This window comes from Anomalospiza imberbis, chromosome 1, assembly GCF_031753505.1.
Source record: "Anomalospiza imberbis isolate Cuckoo-Finch-1a 21T00152 chromosome 1, ASM3175350v1, whole genome shotgun sequence".
In the NCBI taxonomy this organism is placed as follows: domain Eukaryota; kingdom Metazoa; phylum Chordata; class Aves; order Passeriformes; family Viduidae; genus Anomalospiza; species Anomalospiza imberbis.
In genome coordinates, this window is record NC_089681.1 from 33,418,671 (window position 1) to 33,435,942 (window position 17,272).

Here is a 17,272-nt window from a genome sequence, read left to right on the forward strand (position 1 = left end):
TTGTAACAAATTTCAGTGGCTCTGAGCATATGTGTGCAGTTAAATCTCCTCTCCCACACAGTTTGACTAGGAAACTCAGCCACATAGGAGCCAGGGCTTTTTGTTAATGTTGAGGCTATAAACTCCATGTTATATGAGCTGTCTTTTATGCTCCTACCACAGCAAGTTAAAGATCTTCCTTGCTTTTCCTGGTGGATTTAGGAATTAGTTTAATAAAGATTTTTGGTTATGTTAAAGAAAGTTAGATGTCGGGGAAAAAAAAAAATCAAGCTTTCCTAAATAAGAAATGCTGGAATTAAAATTATCTGTGCAATTCTAAATTGGACTGTTTATGGTCACAAAATTAAAGACATACTTTTTTCTTTCTTTTCCCCCAGTGAACCACTGTTTCACTTTGCATTGGAGAATGAATCACGACTGTGAGGTAAATGAGATTATTTCCTATCTAACTGTTAGCTTATTTGCTACAGAGATTTGCACAGATATGACAAATGAAGTCAGAGGAAAAGTTCTGTCTCTCCAGGACTCTTTACTCATTTTTTTTTTTAATTTTTTCCCCCTCAAATGCAAGCTACTCTTACTTGCTTTGTTATTTCAAGGTAATATACTGTCCTGTGTGTTTTACGAACAGAATTAATTCTCAATCTTTTTTGCCTGCCGGTGTATGGGCCGGGTGGAAGAGCTTCCTGAAGACATAAGTAATTTCTCTGCCAAATACAACTGATGGGGAGGGACATTCAGAAAGGTTGCCCTCTCCAGCTGCTGCAGCCCAGCGCTGGAGCCTTGTCTTCTGAAGATGATGTCAAAAGTACTCCAGCTAAAACAGTGGCATTAAGGTGGATTGGATCTTTGTTTACTATCACATTAAAGCTCCATTGAGCATATAAGAACGACAATCCCTCCATCCCCATCTCTAATGGGACTAAATTCAAATAGATTTCTGATGGCCATCCCTCCCATTTCTGAGTTTTCTCGGTTGAAGAAGAAAATATTGCAAGTTTTCAGCTAGTTAATTGCAAAGGCTTCTTCCTTTAACATGAGGGAGGAGAGCGGGAAAGAGTTTTCCTTTAATTTGTTTGGAGAAACTATTGAACTATTTTTGCCCAATGCAAGAAAACAGCTTAAAAAATAAATTCAGACAAGTATGGGAAATTTTCTGCAGCACAGTAGGACAAAATGTAACCATTTGAAAAACAAGGATTATGATCAAAAAAATATTGGACGAGCCTAATTGCAAGCAGAGTTAGCTATACCACCAGGAACAATATATAATCTGCACAACAACTTGGGGCTGCACATCCAGGCTACAAAATGTCAAAAATAACGACTGTTGCAGTGTAAAGTACAACACGCCATTATCAATACGTGTGAAAATGTAAAGCTTTTCTTGTAAGATAGGATTTCTGCATCACGGTATGCTTCTTGAACTAAAGGGCAATGTTTAACAGTCGCCCTCCCGCCCTTAACAAATTTTAACTCATGTATTCACTCCTCCAATCTAGGAAAAGCCTGCATCTCAATCCTCTTGCTCCCACGAGTGAGATACAGCTGACACGATTTTCAGCATGTCTTTTTTTTTTTTTTTTTTTTTTTTTCCGGAGGCAAAGAAAGGAAATAAGACTGTATCCCCCCGCCTCGCTTCCCTGTTTTCGTGAATATGGGCCACTGAAAGCCGTAAGAGCGCTGACTGCTCCGGTCCCGCCTGGGAGCGGGGTTCCTCCAAGGACGGACAGCAAAGGGCCACAGCCAAAGTCTGTCCCTCCGAGGGCGAAGGACTTTGTTTTTCCCTTCCCCTTTCTCCCCGGTTCGGGTGCCGAGGAGGAGGCTCCCGCGAGCGCTGCGCAGGGCTGCGAGCGGGGCGGCTGCCATTGTCCTGCGGGCGGGGCGCCGAGCGGCCCCGCGCTCCGCCGAGCGGCAGCGGCGAGGGGCGGCGGCGCCCCCGGACCGCGCCGCGCTGCCGCCCACCAGCCCGGCCCGGCCTCCCCCCGCCCGGGGCCCGGCCGCTGCCGCCGTGCCCGGGGGCAGGGGGGAGTGACTTGTGCCTCCCCCTGCCTCCTCCCCGTCCAGCCCTCCTCTGGGTAGAAGGGGAGGAGGAGGAGGAGGAGGGCGAGCGGTGGGAGGGTCTCCATTGAAATAAACAAGCAGGCAGTTATTAAAAAGGAACATGGCGGCCGCAGCCCCAGCTTCAGCTTCATCTTACAAAGCGAAGGTCAGCGCCGGCGGCAGCGGCGGGAGACGGCACTGACCCCGGTAACGGCTCCCGCACGGCCCCGGCGCGACGGGGGGTGTGCCCGGGCCCCCCGCGCCTGCCCGGCCGCCCCGTGTAGCGCCGGGAGGACGCCCGGGGCCGCGCCGGTGCGCGGAGGGGCGGCGTTGGCGGGCGGCACCGCGGCCGCGGCGAGGCGGCTTCCCCCGCGCCGGCGGCAGGGGGAGCGGGGCGGGGGCTGCGGCCCCTCCGTGGGGAGCAGAGGGACCGCGGGGCCGCCCCTTGCCGGGGCATCGTGCTCGCACCCCCGCGCCCGGCGGTGGGGGGTGGGCGCGCGGGGTTACTTCTCCGGGACGTCCCCCTGTTTCGGCGAGGGAGGGGGGGGATAGGGCACCCCACCCTGCCGGGCCGAGGGGGCTGGTTTCCTGCTCCCAGGCCAGGCGGAGGTCGGATGCCGCCTCTCCGCGCCCCTGGCTGGGGGGGAAAGTGCGAGGAACCTGGAAGGCGAGGGGCTGATCGGGGGTCAGAGGCTGCCCTGGCCAGGCTGGGGGAGGATGGGTCAGCGGGGTGCGATTTTGAATGGACTGTTTAGGACGTTCCCCCTCACCCCCACCACGCAGCGATAGCGAAACTTGAGGGAGGGTCCCTCCCCGATGACAAAAGGGGTGATTTGGGGAGCAGAGCGACGCCGCCTCCTCTTCCCCGGCTGACAACGACTCGGTGCGCAGCGGCGCGGGCCGCTCTGCGCTCCGTCCGCGGGGCCGAGCCGGCCGCCCCTCTTTCCGCGAAGGGGCAGGGACCGCGCCGCCCGGCGCCTTGTCCCCTTCCCCCTGCGCAGGGCGCCTCGCCGCCGCTCCGCGCTCTCAGGGGACGCGAAGGGAAGGAGGGGGCGAAGCGGGCAACTTCTCTAACTTTCTGCGCGGGGGCTGTGCCTGCCCGTGCGCGCCGCGCAGTGCCGGGCCGGGCCCGGCCGAGCCGCGGGGGCGGGCGGCGGGGCGTCGCAGCTGCGTGCGAGCGCAGCCCGGGGCGCCCGGCCGCCGCCTCCCCGCGGCCCGGGGAGGGGTGGGGGCCCGGCCGCCGCAGTGCCGTGTGTCTGCGTGTGTGCGCGGGGCGGGGAGCGGCGGCAGGAGGAGGGGGAAGAGGGGAGCAGCCGGCCGGGCGCGGGGCCGGGGTCCCTGGGCGGGTGCCGCTGCGCTCCCTCCCGCTTCCTCGCCGCGGGCGGCGGCTGCAGGCGGGGCGCTGCGCGGCGAGCGGAGCCCCCCGCGTGAGGCGCGGGGGAGGGGTGCGGAGGTGCCTGCTGCCTCCGCGGAGGGCGGGTGCGCGGCCCCTCCCCTCCTCCGCGGGGGGCGGTGTGTGCGCCGCCGCGGGCACCGCGCGGCTGCGAGGCTGCGGGCCGAGGCGTAACTGGAGCCGTGTCCCTCGCCTGCCTCGCTGCCCCTCGTTCCTTTGCCGCCGCTTGGGCCTGAGCGTTTCCCCCAGCTTGGAGACCGCACTCTGCTCTTGCCGGAGAGGGGCATTCTGGCCGTGTAGTTTCTGGGAAACCTGCCCGAGAGCCTGGCAGAAAAAGGCGGAGGGAAATTAAAAAAAAAAAAAAAAAAAAAAAAAAAAAAAACCAAGGAGGTTGCTGGTAGTCACTGGGAAGTCGTGATATCTGTATCTCATGATATATACTTAGTTTGAGTTAGCCTGTATACTTTAGTCTGAAGTGTGTGTATGTGGGGCACTCTATAAATATACTTTTAATTTAGCTTGGAGAATCTCCTTGTGAAAGGAGAACAGCCTGCTTGTTCGATAATAGTCAATTGTTTTTATATTTCTCTCTTTTTTTTTTTTTTTTTTTTTGTCTCAGAGTAGTAAGAAGCAGGTGAATAGGCTTTAGAACTCAACCCATGATGTTTAAGTATAATTTGAGCTAAGTATATAGTGCCTGGCTATGGCAGTTACAGCAGAGCTCTATTGCCACTGTAAATAAGTAAGCATTTAAGACTGCCAGTGTTTGTTACTTGAAGCTTTTTTTTTTGTTTGTTTTTGTGCTGCTATTGTGGGTGAAGGCAGTCATTTGGATTTTATCCCTTTGGGTTTTTTTATGTTCTGAACTATTAAAACAACCCTAGTCAGTTAATTTCCTGGCTCCTTATAACCCAGTGGCAGTGTTGGGCCACCTGGTGGGCTCCTCTCATGGGGGAATCTTCTGGCAGCGCACAAAGCTGCTGGTCGACTGTGTTGGATGCTCTCTTAGAAATGCCCATGTTGCATATAATTTTTAATGTCATGCTGAAACTATTACACCCCAAAGCAGAGATCTTGTTTGCTTAAACACAGCTTAGTGTGGATGGAAACTGGTTGTTTTATCGTACTTGGTGCCTCCTACTTTTTTCCAGAAGGCGTGTTTGTTTACATCAGGAATGGTGTCACAAATAGGATATACCAGGTTTGTACATATTTCCATATGGAGACGTGTATGCAAGCATATATGGACACTGATGGATTTGTATTCCTCACTTTTGCATTTGTTGTAACAGCTCTTTGGGGACTGGACATTGAAGTTGGCTCTGTTGTGTCATAAGAGATAAGGAAAGTTGTAAATTGCCCCCAAATGGTTAATCCGTAAGTGGAGAAGCTTAATGTTCTTAGGAACTCTTGGTTATCTGCAGTCTTGAAAATATTTTGTTATGGACTCAACCTTCAAGAATATCGAGTACAACTTTAAGAAGAAAGGTTTCATCTTTTCTAAACATCGTGCAATATTTTGAAGAAATTCATTATTTTTAATATGTTTTTATCTCGGTGAGCATTATGCAATAAATGCATGTCAAACGTACTTCAATCACCTCATCTTTTTAGTCACTGTACTCTTTTATTTCACATAAAACCTGAAGATTTCTCAACTTTGTATTTTCTCAGGCTTGTGGTCTTTACTAGGGAGAGAATCCATGTCTGATGTGGTTCTTCAGTATCTCTGCAATGTATGAAGGCAATTCTTTACTAAGTGTGTAAATTCCTCATTGTGTATCCTGGTGGTGTCTGCTAAATTTGAAACTCAAGACATTTGAATACTTTATAGCCATCAAGAATGGTACTTTTGGACCCAGTTTAAGTTTTTAAACTGGAATCATGCTGTTTGAAAGACAAAATAAAGGTTATTTCTGGTGGAAACATTAAAAAATATAAGGGATTTATTCACATACAGTGTAGTGTATTGCATTAAACTGAGACTCTGAAGTAAAAATTAATTACTTAAGAATAATGTTTTGTTTTTATAATAATTTAGAGTGTAGCTTGCTCATTAGAACACTGAAAGGCTCTGTTGAAAGAGGCATGTAAACTGTCTGTAGTGTTGGCATTCCCAACTTTTCTCTTCTTCCTCCAAAAATCCAGTAAGAGCTAGCCCATCTGCAGGGAGCCCAGATTTTGCAGCAGGAAGAACAAAGTCAGTGAGCGAGCCAGCTGCTGCTACAATGCCCACTGTCTTCTGCTCCTTGCCTTTGTTGCTGATGTCACCGTCTCATTGGCAAAATCTGGGCTTCTGCGCTCAGCTGGAGTTTCTCTGGCACCTGACACCAGAATTGCAGAGGCTTAAGAGGTCTAAGCCTTGAGGATGCTGTCAGTTCATTTGAAAGAAAAAGACTAACTAAAGATTGCTACCAAATTTAAATATAAACATAACTCTCTTTGTCTGCCGAGCTCTAATAGATTGTTCATTGGAGAAAGGGAACGCTGAACTAAAACTGTTCTTGCCATGTTCAGTTCTTTGTACATTTGCTGTGGCTGGCCTCTCTAAACAATGCAGATTGCATGCAAGTAGGTATATTGAACAAATTCCACACATTTCTTCAGTATTCTGATAGGCATTAAAATGCTCAATATTCATTTATGTCCATGTTTGGCTTTAGAGGTCAGAGGTTAAATGTGTTGTTGCTGTATATACTCTGCTGTGTGACACAGCATTTTAAACTAAGAACAGAGTAACATTGATAATTACTTTATAGAAGGCATATAACAGCATTCATCCATCCACCCATTTTCTTCTGTTAGTTAACTTAGTTACAGACAGCTACTCTGGCAGGATCCCCTATTTTTATTTTTAAATGAGGTGAAGTTCACTGCACTGCTTTATTTTTGTTAGTTGTTAAAACATTCTTATACTTCTGGCAGCAGATAATGACAAATTCTTCAATGTAATGCTCGGAGCAAGGGAGGCGGAGAGGGAGAAACAGGGAGGGAGAGGAGGGGAAAAACCCTCCTGAGCATATGGAGACATCCAGAAAAAGATGTGCATCGTCAGCTGTGATTCCATTGTGTGCTTGCAGACAGGATCTGAGCTCTTCTTCTCTTGGGAATTTAAACCCTACAGAAGTATTCTTTGGCTTTTACCCATCTGGATAATGGAACTTAGATAACATATATTTCATGTATTTATTATAGATAATATTTTGATAATATTTTATGATTTCAGGGAATAAAATACAGTTTCCAGGACTCCTGCTCTGTGTTGAAATAGCATTTTAAACAGTCATATGTATTGCTGAAATGGTAACTTAGAGTAGTAAGAATAATTTCTAATATTACATCAGTGGTTACATATTACAAAGGCATATTACCAGTTCTATAGTTAGTAGTTTGTCAGCAGTATTTACATTATGCAAACACTCCCTATTTTAATGATTCAGTAGCTCAGCCTTTTCAAAACATATCAAGTAGAAATCTGACATGAAAAATGACAGGTTGTATAGTTTAATCAATTTAGGATACAGAATTAGAAAAAAAAGACAAAAACCCAGGGTATTTTTTAGACAGCTTTAAGACAAAGCAATTTTGTCAGTGTTGTGACTATTCAGAAATAGCATTTATACGATGGAAAAATGAGTGGAAGAAATTAATTTTCTTTCATTCAGCCCTGCATTTACCTATTACCTAGAAGAGCCTTTCCTCTCCTGAGCATCTGGAATACTTTTGCCGATTTTATACAATTATTTTGAGCTGATGAATAGTTTGAAAAATAGATCTTGAAAGTGGAAGATTTGCTGCAGTGTGTTTTGTAACTGTTTATGATTTTTCAATCTTTTTCTGTGGAAATTGCACGTTATTCAAATTAAAGACTAATGGAAATTTTATTTAAGAGTTTTATGGATATATAATGGAAACAATTCCTATGGAAAATGTATCGTCATCAGCGTGCTTGACATCTTGAAGTTTGAAATTAGTTCATTAATTTAAGTGTCTGAAGCTATACTGCAGCATATTAACAATATGCACATTTTTTTTCTTCTGCAGCTTCATCATTATGCTATTCCAAGTCTTGCATTTCCTTAAATGGCTTCCATAACAATCTCCCGTTAATACAGTTACTGACAGATATTATTTTTTCTTTGCTCTCATTCTAGCAGTTACAACTGATAGTAAATCTCACTCTTTCTGTGAGTGTGCTCCCAATACTTAGATATTAAGAAGCTTCTTTAGAATGTGCATTTGCTTTTTGCAGCTAAGATGCAATGTCCTCAGTAAATCCTGTTTACGTTTTTCTCTGTTTTTAAACTTCAAGAAGTTATTTTCTGTTTGGAGAAAAAAACTTGTATTTTGCTAGAATAGTTCCCATTACATGGAAACCTTTATTGGATTAATGAAAGGGCAGAGAGTATAGGCAACAAATTAATTAAAATACCTACCGAATGTGTTGATTTAACCATAAATCTTAGGTAGTATGGAGCACATGAGCTTCTATGAGGGTACATAGTGAGAACATATATCTGCTGTAGTGTTGACTGAGAGTTGCTATTTTGATGCTTTTTTAGTGAGCTATGTAAGACATATTGTTGCTCTTGGGTAGGATTTATAGTGGGCATATCACAATTGGCTGCTTTATTGGCTGCCTCAGTGGAGAAGCCTGGGACTGAAGAATGGGCATGGAAAGTGAAAGAACATTTTGCTTGTTAAGTCAGAATTATTATAGAATTTTACTCCGCCTATGCTGTAATTCATCTGTGTGTGAACAGATTTAGTTTTTCATTGCTGTCAGTATTGATCTCTAATGAGCCTGGCCCATGGATTTTGAAGAAAATCACTCCAATTAAAAACAATGCAGTTTGTCACCTATTTGTACCTCATGGATTATGTAGGAGATACTAAACTGCATTTAAAAATAAAACTTCTTGAGAATAGAGAAAAATCTGCCTATGAATAAATTTGAGAGTATATGCTGGCACTTTTATTACACATATTTTTATGAACTTACAAATTCATCATATGCCTGTGTGATGCAATTAGAAATTAATAAAAAAACCAAAAACCCAAAAAAGCCAAAGCAACCGAAACCCTATGAAAACCCAAGGTCTTAAGTTTTAATACTTGTGAGTCTGAGAGTTCAAGTATCATCTAGGCTACAGTGGAGATTATTTTTCTTTGTTCTGCTTACACCATGCTTTGAGTTCACAAAGTAGCTCTTCAGCCCTTTCTCTTTACTCTTTCAAAATTATTGTCAGGACTTGCTGACCAAGTACTTACATATTCTGAGAAATACATGTGATTATTGTCAACTAATTTCACTTGCTAGTTTCACTCAGTTTTTTACCTTGGTCTCCAGGTACATGCATGAACAATGTCCTTGTCCTGTTCTATTTATTTTCTGAAATAGATTCTTTGTGGAGGAATATTGAGTGTATAGAAATAAATGAATAAATTCCAGTTTTCAATTATATTCTCAAGGAGAAAAGCTCTTCTTCCAGTCTAAGTCTCTGTATTTTTTCCAAAATTAAAATTTATAGCTAGAAATGTACTATTTTCTTTAAATGAGTCCAGAAGAGTTGTTGCTATTATCAGGGGTGCAAAAAAAATTAACTTTTTGATACTTTATAGGCTATAAAATGTAGCTCTAATAGCATACTTTAAAGGTTTTTTTATTTTATTTGCATGCCAATTTTTGTTGGCATTTGCAGTGCAAATATACTTTTGCTTGTTTTGCTAGATTTTTTAAAGTGTTACTTTGAAACAAAGGTACTGAATTTTTCATGAAGCCTCAAAATATTTTCTTGCTACAGTTCTGTGTGAAGCTAGTGATAACTGCAGGATAGTGAGATCATTTGTGGCTCCTTTTCTTCTTAGTTTAGGAATGATGGAACCTGAAGACTGCATGTAGATGAGAAAAGCCTCACTAAGCTCACCAAGTTCATGCCCACTAAGCTTGCATGCTGTGGATGATCTCTTCCAAGTGTGTCTGAAAGTGGCAGTTCCCACTCCCTTTCAGCTTAACTGTAGTTTGTAGCATTGATGTTGTGTGTTTTGTTCACAATAAAGTTTTTATGGACAATGGAGGTAAACACACCTTAGGTACCTGGAATAGAGACCACAAGGGAAAGACGTGACTGTGCACAAATGGAAAATAAATACGTAAAGTGTTCTGAAGTCAGAAGACGGTGTGTTACTCTGTTCTATCCATAGAAATTGTTTTTAGTTGAGGTTTTTTGACCTTTAAAAGAGTTTTCTCTTACTCTTTGTGGGATGGGGGATTGGATGGTGGTGTTGGAAAATGGCAGGTGTGGCTGTGATGCATTCCATTTTTATATTGTAGGTAATGTTGATAATTTGTGTATTGTTTGAGGCAGTGACCTGCTTTTCATGTGGGCCTTTGTGCACCGCTGTTAACAGAGTTATGCCACTCTGAGACCTGGCTTGTTGCAAGAGAAGTTCCCTTGTGTTCTGAGGGTCATCCCTAGAAGCTCCTGATTCTTGTGGGTTTGGTGTAAATTTGCATAGACATAGGTGGTAGTTGGCTTGCTTTTTCTTCAGCCTGCAGAATGGGCTTCAGGAGGGAAGGCAAAGGACTAACATAATTTTATTGTCCATAACTTCATGTTCATCTCTTCTTCACTGTCAGTCTAGTTTAGTTAGAGAAATGTATCAGAAATACACGAGGTAATACAGCTGTTCAGGTACATGTGCCTGTCGCTAGTTGCTCTATAATTCAAGGTTTTTTTGCGAAGAGAGGTCTTGTTAGTCGTGCTTTTGTGTTGCGAAGGTAGTGCTTCTAGTGTGAAGTTATAATGCATTGTCTTTGTTTTCAGACAATATTATTGTTAAAGGTTTTATGAATAGAAAAATGAAAATCAGCAAAGCTTGTCCTTTCCAGTGGGGGCCTTGTGGACACTACTGTAAGGGTCAGGAGCCACATGACCATGACACAAGCCATGTGTACGGACTCCTTGAGTGGCTTTATTGGAAGCCACAGAGACCAGGAGGTGGGATGCAAAAAATAGGAAAAAACAGCAAGAAAAGAGAAGTGAACAGCCACCTTAGTTGTCAAGAAACAAAATGGTAGTAGAGTACTCATTCACTGGTGCACAGCAGGTAAAAGAGGAGATGAGTGGGAAATGCTCCTGGTTGCACAGGCAGTGTCCTTTTACTGCCCCTCCGGGGAAAATGTCTCCCCACTGTGGGCTGGGGCTGCAGCCCCCATGTGCTGCTGAGACTACAGCTTTTCTTTGGTGTCTCTGAACTGCCAAAAGATCTAGTAGCTTACTTATTTTACAATAATTTTACAATTATATTTTAAAATTTTACAGTTTTCTTCCAAGACAAGATGATTTTTTCTGTCAACAAGGACCCACTCAAGGACCCTGAGTTAGTGAGCCACAGAGCTTGTGTGCTTTTTGGACACTCCTGAGGAAATAATGTACTCCTATCTTCTGTGCGTAGATTTTGTATAAGAACACTTCTTTGTTAGTGGTGCCCCTAAATAGTCTGTTACTCTAGTGGTATCCTGTCTGTGACTGAAAGAACTTATGCAGAATTTGTTTGAAGAAGGTTCCTGTAAGGTGGCAGAAATGGCAAAGAAAGAGGTTGATTCTAAATTCTGCTACTCTCAAGGCACAATTAGTATATGGTGGGTTTTTTTTGATGAAGACTCTTGTAGCGTATCTTTCATTTTATTTGTGTTCTCATCTGCTTTATGTTCTGCCTTTTAGTTTGTCAGAATAGGAAAGTAGAAAGCTCCTTGGTGGTTTGCTTGGATACATTTGTCATAAAGTGCTCTCTGACCTACAAACAGAAATTCAGGTATAATATTTATGTGGCCAGTGGCACACTCCCCCTCCCTTGAAGGAATTATTTTGCTGTGCAATGTATGGCCTCTGTTCTGTGGACTCTTTCCTGCTTTATGGGACTCCATACGAGTGAAAGGCTTTCTGTTCACTGATACTTGTCACTTGGGTCAGGAGTATTGTAAGTGGAGGCAGGAATATTGTAAGTGGATGCTTCTGTACATGCAACTTATAATGGTTGAAAGAACACCAGTTTCTCTTTTTTAGAGATTTGAAACTAATGTGCTGTCAAATCCAGCAGTCAACCAAAAAAGGAACCAAGCACTTTGAGTTCTCACAGATTCGTTTGTGAAAATAGAGGCTGTGTACTGTGTAAGTTAATGTAAACATTTTAGCTCCTATCGCTGTGAATTTGCAGTAGGCAGCAGGTAGAAAGGAAGTTGTGTGACTGGAGTGATTGTGGAACTGGAAAGGGGTTGTAGTTATGTCTGGAAAAGCAGATAACGTTCCACAAAGTTTGTGTTTCCCTAGTTGTGTTACGCTTAAAACGGCAATGTGCTAAATGTCATATTTTTGTTCTTCTATGCCCATCTCCAAAAAAAAAGACTAATATTTTTCTCTCAAATTTCTTCCTAGCATTCTTGAGATGTGTCTGAGTAGTGAGGCCTCCTGCATACACAGTCCCTAGAAATCATTGTCTGCATCGCTGAGTCTTGGTGAGTTGTCTATATCCTATTGCATTTAATTGGATTGTGTTGCAGTTTTATCTTCTTCACTGGGGAGTTTGATGTGAGATGTCTTAAATTGATTGTGTGGATACAGCAGAACAAACCTTGGTGTTAAGTAACCCGGGATACTGTACACTGATTGGAAAGACATTTTAGAAACTTCGAAAATAATGGTGAGACTGGGTATGGAAGCAGAGGGTCCTTGCTTTGGTGCCAGGACCAGGAATGGGACTTTCTGCTGAGAAAGAATATCACATGTTGATCCCTTCACCCTGTCTCATTAGGTTAGTTTGATATTTTATACAGTAACTAAGGAATTGACATTTTTCAGATGTGCTGATTATGGTCTGTCTTATGGCAAAAGTTGAATATGAAATAATACCAGCTTTTCCATCCAACTCTGTGCACTAATAAATTACTTAAATTGAGGGTTGAAATTGGTATAATGACACTGATGATTTAAACTGCTTGTTGCTCAAGAATTACTGTCTTATGACTCTAGCAGGCAGTGCTGTGCCTGTTTAACTCTGCTCTCAAGAAGGGATAATACCACTGAGAATTAGAAAAAGAGACCCCTGCGGATTGTTTAAATGCAGACTAATAATAGTTTGGTAGTGCAGTGAAAGAAAGTAGAATATAAATGCTGTGGTTTTATTTTAGGTATGTTTGATATATCAGTATATTCACTTGGTGTAAATCTTTTACAACAAATACGCATTTGTGATTTTATGTGAGAACCTTTTCAGTGTACTCATGAATAAATGTTGTCTTTTAACACATAGAGTGACTTATTAAGGTCAGAAATATGTATTTTTGAGGCTTGCACACTAAATATAGAGGTGGGAAATGAGCCTGCTGAAAGAGTTTTTAGTTGTTTGGTGGATGAATGTTTATAAAATGCCAACCAAGTATGGGTAAAATTATGTAAGCCCACATCAAGTATCATTTCCTCTTTTGTTAATTATGTTCAGCAGTTTTTGCAAATTAACAATGCTTTTCCTTTAAACTTCCCTAATTTTCTAGCATCAGTGAATGAGAAAACAGGTTAAGCAGTTTTCCAGTGCTTTTTTCTGTCTTTTCCCTTTTCAGTTCAGATAAAACACTCTGAAGTTCATTTTGTTCAATGAAGTTTATAATTCTGGTTAATAATTTGTTTTTGTTTTATATTAATTGAAAATGCTTAGCCACAGAGATGTTGTTACTTATTTACACTTATTACTTACACCATATTAGTTATTATTTATTTACACTACTTACCTGGACTGCATAATAATGTACTTGTGCAGGTCTTCTCAATAATGATCCGCTTTTGTAATCATTTAAGCAAATTGTTTAAAAAAATGCAAATACTCTAAAATATTGTTTTCCTAGTCAATAGCACTCAGAATGAGTTAGGTGTATGTAATAAAGAGAAAAATGTCACTGCCAGGATTCTCTATAGAGAACATGAAATTTTGTTGTCAGGTTGATCATATGTTTGTTTTCAGTTGTCTCAATTTCAATTTTCGATTAAAAAACTGAATACATTAGGGAAATATGAAAATAAAAAGCAATTTCCATATAATTACTTGGGTTTTTTTCAGAATTAATTTATATGGAGAAAAAAACCCCAACCTGTCTTTTCCTTAGTGTTGCTACATTCTGCACCAAAACTATAGATTTGGTTGATACAATGATAGAAAATAATCTGGTAACTTCACACGTGCTGACCAAAGCACAGTTTCTATGTTTAGGAAGTTCAAAACCTTTAAAAAGAGCAAATATTATATGAATATTTGTATATGAAGTCTATGGTGATGACATTGAGGAATACACCACTGTAAAAAATCCTGTAATGAAAGGATTTACAGGGCAAGGATGAAGCAGAGAGGTAGTTTTCACTCAAAATATCCTTTTACTTTAAAGTGTGTGGTTATATCTGTGTTCCTCTTATAGACAGTTCAGCAAAAGTAGGTTCCATAAGCCAAAGAATAGTTTAAAAGTTTGGTTCCATTGAATCCTTGGAAATCTTTCTATTGAGTTTGGAGTGTCCAGGGCTTCAGCCCTATTATTTGACATACTTGCATGTTCACCTTCTCTGTTGCAAGACCAAAAAGCTGTAGCTGTTTATTTTAACCAGTATACCCATCTGAAATTATACTAGTGTTGGAAGGACACATCAGTTGGAGTGTCATTTAAGAAATCTGGGCCTTGGCTTTTGACTAGTGTTGCTTGTACAATTATAGATGTTGGTTTTGACTGTATGTTGTGAGACTGCACCACGAGTCTGACTGAAATTGTGCACATTCAGCCTGTCTACCACTGTATCAAGTCTTTTGGAAAATAAACCTACTAGTTAAGGCTTATTTGGTCTATTTTTCATGTTAGTTGAGGTAGTGGGTAGCAGCTGCTGTGTGGTCACAAAAAAGGGGATGCGATTAGAATGATGGTAGGTTTAGACTTACAAAAAACCCAAACAGATAGAAAATCTGTTTTAATTTCCAGTCTAAAAGTTACCAGTCAGAAAGCATTTTTTATCTCTCTCTCCTTTTTTCATGAAGTGGTTTGCTGTAAGGACTAGTTCTTAACAAAAGGAACATAGATTAGAGAAATCTCAGTTTTCTGTCACTCTTGATCTGGAGAGTCTGTTTCCATCTAACTTTGTAGTGATTTCATTGTCGTTTGTGTTGTAGTTAGTGTCAAGTGTGATAGAAAATATTTGTGTGTCTTTTTATTCTGAGTTATAGTGCTTGGTGTTTACAGCTGTAGTAGATACAGAAAATTCTGACAAATGTCTTATTTTTGACTGTGTTCTCCTAATACATGTTTGTGTAAAGGGAATGCTGTCAGAAAATAAAGTGCAATACTGAAAATAAAACTGCCTTATATTGAAACAAGTTTTAAGAGCCTTGGGTATTAATTTAAGGATGCAAATGAGGAACTTACAGTAGATTTCAAGTATCAAACCTGAACAAGGCGGAGCTGGCTTCTGTGAGCTTACAAAGCAGGGCTGGAATGGTGCTTACCTAGAACCCTGGAGTCAGTTCAGAGCACCCTAATTCCCACAGAAGCTGTATTTCTGAAATAGCTGAAATAAAATATTGGTCTGTGTAATCTTTAATGAATCTGGTCTTTTCTGTGAAGGATACTTAATCTGTGTTGAATTGGTTTGTGATAAATAAAGGGAATGTGCTTTCATTGCTAGACCTCAAAACTGGGGAGTTGTGTCTTGCATGAAATGTGATAAGATTATTCTGTGTTCAGTCACTGCTGTTCAGTAGTGACATTAGTTAATGTGAATTGCCTATGAAGATGCTTGTAAAAGTGGATGCTTGATTATGGTGAATTTAATGTAATCAGCGTTAAAATGATACTCCTAATCTGAGAGTGAGGCTCTGTGTGGGTGGTGTGACGAGAACTGAAGTATTAGGAAATGAGCATCTATTGAGATTTATATAATTGCCTTCTAAAAGCTTTTTTCCCCTAAAATTGGAACTGGAAGTTTATGAAAAACATTATTTTTTGGAAAAGTTGAAATTTACAAAAATGTAGTATATTGCATTTCTTTCCTTTAAATTTTATGAAAATCTAGAGTACTGTAGAGAGAAATCTTGTGCTTGCAACTAGCAGAACTAGATTTGTTAGTAATGAAAGTACTTTTAAAGTGCTTTTGTAGTTTGAGGCCACAATGTTCAAATTCATTGTAAAGCTGTATTAAACTATTCTTATATATGTAAAACTCATTAACTACTGTAAACAGATTTAAATGGAGTGCTCTGTCAGTGAACTTTTAACTGCATTGATGGAACCAAACTTAATATATATCCAGGATTATTGAAAATGCTCATTCAATTGATTGAAGCTTTCCTTTTGTATGTAGTTATATCCTGGAAGATTATTTTGAACACTGCAGTTTCAGTGAGATAAATAAAAAATATTTAGGAAATGGGATTGCTAACTTGATTTTATTCACTTTTTAAATATTGGTTTTGACTTTGTAATGGACTTTGCTAAGATTTTTCATTTCTTACCTTGATAGGAACCCTTTTATATGGACAAAGTTATACTGTATTAGCATTAGCAGAAGAAATAACTGTCATTATCATCTGTGGAAAATCAATGTATATTTTATATATAGATTGATGACATTGTATCATCAGTATTGGAGCCTCAGAATTCTAGAGGGGTCAAGAACAGGACAACTGAGCACTTGCATCATCAAAGAAGATGAGATGCATTTACTTGGGCAGATTTTCCTCTGGGCCTGTCTTCAGTCCCTGAATTGGAAAGAGTGAAATATTTACACAGCTTGGCTCTTGACAGTAAATAGTATTAATTAAATACAGGGCTTGGAAATGGCACTGGTATTTCAGATGAAGGCTAGTAGATTTTGCCTTGGCTTTCTGGAAATTGAATTCCAGTAGTCTGTTTATTTGACAGCATTATAATACAATACTTTAAAGTTCATGGATATTTGTGTACATTAAAGTGGGTGAATTTTTTTAATACCGCATTGTGGGGATGTTAGGCTCAGAAGACTTATCTGCTGTAATGGTAAGGAAATTTGTAGATGATTATAATATAAAGTCTTGTACGATGTGTTTCTCTCTCATTAATTTGCTTTTATATTAACTGGACTGCCAAGAAATTACAGGTTTTCTTTTTAAAACAAACTTTGGATGTTGAAAAATTCAGATGAAAGGTCCTAGATAAGTCGCAGACGTTCAGTATTATGAAAATGATTGAGAAATATTGGTGAGTATCACAGTATCATTGTGCAGGGCTCTAACTATTCAAATATGTTACAGAAACCTCCTCTAGTCATCTCACTGCAACCAAAAAAGGGTACTGGCACGCTTCTGTACACAGTATTTCTTACAATATGTGTGTAAATGTGTTGCTAAAACTTTATTTGCAACTGTGGCCATGATAAATGAAAAATATGCTCTGTTCTCCTATTCCAGCATCTGTTTTTATGGTCCAGATTCTTGCCTTTTTTTCATTATCAGTACTTTTCTTCCTTCAGTAATCCCAAATCAATAAACTACAGCATTCTCTGTACACCAGACTCTGTATCTTTCAAAATGACAATAGGCAAACTAGGAATATTTAAAATTAGAATTGAGAAAATAATTAGTTTTATAGTAGTTATTGCAATTTGGTTTTTCCTAGAGGGAAGCTGTAGTAGTGTCAGGAGGAATTAAAATGTTTCTATTCACATTTTTTTCCAGCATATTTTTCTTAGCTTATGTTTGAATGTTCTCACTTAAACTTTAAAACATTATCTTTATGAGTAACACATAGAACTGAAGATCCCTTTTTGCCTT

General features: G+C 40.9%; 1 protein-coding gene across 3 annotated transcripts in view; it reads left to right on the plus strand.

Annotated features, from left to right (window-relative positions):
• The first annotated feature begins 2,083 nt into the window (after nt 1-2,083).
• Nucleotides 2,084-17,272, plus strand: part of NCOA2 (nuclear receptor coactivator 2) — a 189,482-nt gene continuing 174,293 nt past the window's right edge. Inside the window, exons 1-2 of one of the 3 annotated variants that reach the window (XM_068186972.1) lie at nt 2,084-2,209; nt 11,875-11,954. The gene's annotated coding sequence lies outside the window, so the exon portion shown is untranslated. Of the gene's footprint in view, nt 2,251-11,874; nt 11,955-17,272 lie in introns of all 3 variants that reach the window. The other 2 variants (XM_068186965.1, XM_068186980.1) reach the window with 2 other exon arrangements.